The 5,000-nt window shown below is 35.0% G+C and overlaps 1 protein-coding gene across 1 annotated transcript in view; it reads right to left on the bottom strand.

Moving 5' to 3' along the window:
* The window catches only part of LOC119578511 (dipeptidase 1-like), a 205,108-nt gene that overhangs the window by 109,276 nt on the left and 90,832 nt on the right, over positions 1-5,000 (bottom strand). The window lies entirely within an intron of this gene.

The following is a 5,000-nucleotide window of genomic DNA, read 5'->3' on the forward strand; positions in this document are numbered from 1 at the left end:
CTCTTTTATAGAAAGTTCCATGGCTGCTGTATTAAAGGGATGTCGAATCACCCTTACATATCTTTATTGTCCAACTTCTTTGTCCATAAAAGGTAAGAGAAGAGAGAGAGAAAAAACGACCAATTACTCATCCAGTTTTTTTTCTAACTTCGTCCCTCGTCTTGAAAAGAAAAATTAGAAAAACCTAAATAAGAACAGGAGAAAAACACTCAATTAGTAACATATTTCGTCGTCAAAAAGGACACCCAATCACATATCGTATTTCTTGAAAATGAATGATAATAAAAGATTACACAAAATAACATCAGCAACATTTGCTTTTGCTGATTTCACTAATGAAAATGACAATAACAAAAAGAACAATAGCCAAACGATATTCTACATCTCATAATCTAATTATCTCATTTAACTTGTCACTTCCACGTTCACGACTATAATCATTAATATAGATTCGGCCTTTCAGAAATACCTTTCGGATTCAACATCAAGATTGCAATTGCAAGGCGCTGTGACTTTCAAAAAAGACAATATCCGATCAATCTATCATATCTTAATAATTTCATTTAACTCCCATGTCCACGACTCCTTTTAACGACCATCTCTAAAATTCAGCCATTATGAAACAACTTGTCCTATTCAAGTTCAGTTCTCTATCAGTAAGTGTGTGTGTGTGTGTGTGTGTGTGTGTGTGTGTGTGTGTGTGTGTGTGTGTGTGTGTGTGTGTGTGTGTGTGTGTGTGTGTGTGTGTGTGTGTATGTGTGTGTGTGTTTGATCCAAGCTTTTACGAGATTCTGCTCTGAGCGATTCCCACATGGCGGTCCGGCGTCAGGATTTTGAGGACGAACTTCCTCCATATGTCCTTCAAAGTGGGGGGGGGGGGGAGACTGGAGCAAGGATCTGGGGGTTGTAAGGAGGGGGACGGGATGGGGAACAGGGGACGGATGGTGAACAGGGGGGAGGGGGAAGGAGGAAGCGGAGTTTGGAGAGAGCTGCCTGCTGTTCGGAGCATACTGTGGCATAGGTTGGTAAATATGATGTAATACACACAACATATGTAGTATAAACCGATGACGACATTTGTTTGGTGGTCTGGCGATTATAGGTGGGTAGATATAGCATTTTCCATAACCAAAATAAAATGTCAAGTTTACCATATATTTCCTCTTAACGCTATTTTCATTTACCCAACAATCTTAATCAAATAAGTCTTGATAAAAACGTGATGTTGACAGAATGGTGCGCTAACCCTAATCAGAGAAAACCAGAGTACTACACTATGGGAAACAGCTGTAAAAAAAAATGTACCGAATTTGAATTCCAAAAGAGGATTAGCGAGGATTGTGCGGGGGGGAGGAGGGGGCGGGGGGGAGAGTAGAAAGGGATTGAAAGAAAAGGGAAATGCAGCATTGGCTATGGGAAGAGAATGGAGTGATTGTGAGAGGGAGAGCACGGTAGAGGAAAGGGTATGTGGCAGAAATCATCAGTGATGATGATTACATTGATAAACGATGATAATGATGATGGATATAAAAGTAATAATGATAATAATACTAATAATAATACCAATGATGATAACAATGGTAATGATTATGATGATAATGATGATAATGATGATGATGATAATGGTGATGATGATGATGGTGATGATAATGATGGTGATGATGATGATGATGATGAAGATAATGATTATAATGATAATAATATTAATAATAACAATAATACTAACAACAACAATAATAATAATAATGATAATAATAATAATAATAATAATAATAATAATAATAATAATAATAATAATAATGATGTTGATGATGATGATGATAATGGTAATGATGATAATAATGATAATAATAATAATAATAATAATAATAATAATAATAATAATAGTAATAATAATAATAATAATAATAATATGATGATGATATTGCTAACAACAACAACAACAATACTGCTACTACTACTACTACTACTAGTACTAATATTGATGACAATAATAGTTGTAAATAATAAGCACGATGAAAACGATAATAATTTTTTAAAAATCTAAAAAGTCACAATGATAATCTTGCAAGTAACAGCAGATGTGGAAGCAATAATATTAGGTACGTATATGCAACCAAGGCATGACGTCCCAAGGATTAAACTTATTTGCATTTTCTTTCTCTGAATAGCGTAATTATTAAGTTGCATATTTTGAATGATATATCTTTCCTTTAAACTTACATATATGAATTTTTCCTCCATGGAAATTAATGTGTTAATTTGGATGCCGTGGAAAATGATTAACAAAAACGTTTGAAATTGCGCGAAAGTGTTGTGTTTATTTACTTCTCTGTTGCGAATGAGAATAAAAGAACTTATTTATTTTTAACATTCAATTTGAATGTTATAATTTTATTGTGGGTGCTTTATTGCCTGATATGATCTATGTTTGTTGATATCATGGAGTGTGACAGGGCTGTAAACTATACTGCATGGATTATAGAATGTTCTAATGAATGTGAATGACTAATTCTGTGAATAAATGACTGAACTATAAGGAATACGAAACAAAATCAATATAAACAATTTCCTTGCACTGCTCACATGTATCACGGATGATTGATAATATTAATAGAGTATAGAGTTACTGGCTAACCTGCATCATCCGCCGGGGAAGTACATTATGTGAGGATATGTCGATAGGATCGCGATAGGACTTCCCCCAGTTGTTTAATAATAGAATTTTGAGCTTCATGTTTCCATTTCGGGCAGTGTGCTGTGAGTCAAATGACCTCTACCTGCCAGGAGAGTTTGCATCGTATTTTTTAGAGGTTTGTCTGGTCTCTTGAGATGAATGTGTGCTGAACCAGCCGAAGTGTTTTGATGAATCAAGTGAGTGTTGCTCCCTTATATCTAGATGAAATACACCACATATCTTTGCATAAAAATTTAAAGTTGTGCCTACTACTTAATATGTTCAATGTATTTTGCTGTGTAGAGAGATTATATCGTGTAAATATGTCTGATATGGTTTATGCAAATTACAAATATTATAAATTCTATTTGTATTTTCTATGTAAATTATATTTAGGAAGTGTAATAGTTTTGCTGCTACAATTGTATAAAACCAGTTTCTTTCATTACGTGTATATACTGATCAATTCCCCTTTTATTTCAACATTGTAACGAAATTCAAGTTGTTTAAAGTTTAATCATACAAACATGCATATGGTCAATGTCCCATGATACTGTGGGTATTTTAGTGAATTTGAACTGTCTTTCAGCCTGAGTGTTTCCTGCCTCTAGTCTCCAGCCTCCTAAGAAAGTTTCCTGCTCTATATGCTGCTTCAGTTGAAAGCGTGTGTACTCGGAGAATAAATCTGGTGCATCGTGAGAGGATTCCAATTCATACCCCGTAGAGTATCTCGGACAACACAGCTCGTACCCTGGTAATGGTGGTGACCTCTAAGGAAGGCCTGGTTATTCTACAGTAATAATGATGATAAAGGTAATAATAGTCATGTTAATAATAGAAATGACAGAGAATGATGATAATGAAAGTGTCGACAGTGACACTGCTACTCTTAATACTAATAATGCTTATAGTAATGATAATAACAACGATGAATATAGAAAATAACAATAACAAAGTTGATAATGCCATTATAATGATAATAAAATACAGGTTACACATGTCTAATCCGAATATGACAGAATACAAGACTGAACAAAAATCGAACCATTTCATCCGGTATATATGACGTCATCAACAAACTGTGTTGTATCACTATTTTCGTAATGATAATAGTTATGATTACACTTATAAAGATAATGATAATAGTAATCGTGATCATAATTATAATGATAATGATAATACTAGTAATGACAATAACAGTCATGATAATATTAATAATAGAAAGATTAACATGACAAAACACATGACTAATAACAACAACACCATCAAACCATCTGAAAATATATATCGGTAATGACAACACCGAGACAAAAATATTGCCATGACAGTAATTCCACCGAAACTGGAAAACGACAACAATGACACAAAAATAGCTGCAATATCAATCATGATAATGGACTTTTGAAACGTAAATGGAAAAGTGATGACTTTCTCATACGCTAAAAGTGCAGTAAAGAATAAACATAAGAATATATATAACTGTTGACACATTGCAAAACAGGCAGGTTCGGCGAAAATCATGGGATGTCATATATTTCCGTTATATATGCATTCGGTCTAATGCGCTGTGCGAATTATCAAGTAATTCAATGATTGATCGTTAATTATAAGCTTTTAAACTATTTGATTCGCCTCTCATAGATAACTCACCCAATTCGACATTTATGAAAGGGGATGAAAGAGTGGCCGTGTTTGTATATATATATATATATATATATATATATATATATATATATATATATATATATATATATATATATATATATGCATATATATATATATATATATATATATATATATATATATATATATATATATATATATATATATATATATATATACATAGAGAGAGAGAGAGAGAGAGAGAGAGAGAGAGAGAGAGAGAGAGAGAGAGAGAGAGAGAGAGAGAGAGAGAGACAGAGAGAGAGACAGAGACGGAGATTCAAACAGACGGACAGACAGGCACACAGACAGAGAGTCAGACAAACGGAAAGAGAGAGAGAGAACGACACCGAATCACAAGCACAGAGACGACCCGAGAGAGAGAGAAAATTAGAAAAGGGCCGAGCTCCCCCCCCCCCCCCCCGTCTCTCATTCCAATTGCCCCCGAGGACACCCGCGATCGGGCAGGTCCCCATCAGCAGCGCCAATCAGCAAGCCTGGGTATCGAAGCCGTGACGCCCAGCGCTGCCCCGGGATTTACACGGCAAGTAATCCGCACCCATTAGATGCTGGAAGGAGGTCCTTGGTCGTAGGATTCCGACGCGCTCTTTGTCACGGGACAGACGGAGGAGGCTCATCAAGGATCCGTTTTTTTCGTATG

This window comes from Penaeus monodon, chromosome 11 (assembly GCF_015228065.2).
Source record: "Penaeus monodon isolate SGIC_2016 chromosome 11, NSTDA_Pmon_1, whole genome shotgun sequence".
In the NCBI taxonomy this organism is placed as follows: Eukaryota; Metazoa; Arthropoda; class Malacostraca; order Decapoda; family Penaeidae; genus Penaeus; species Penaeus monodon.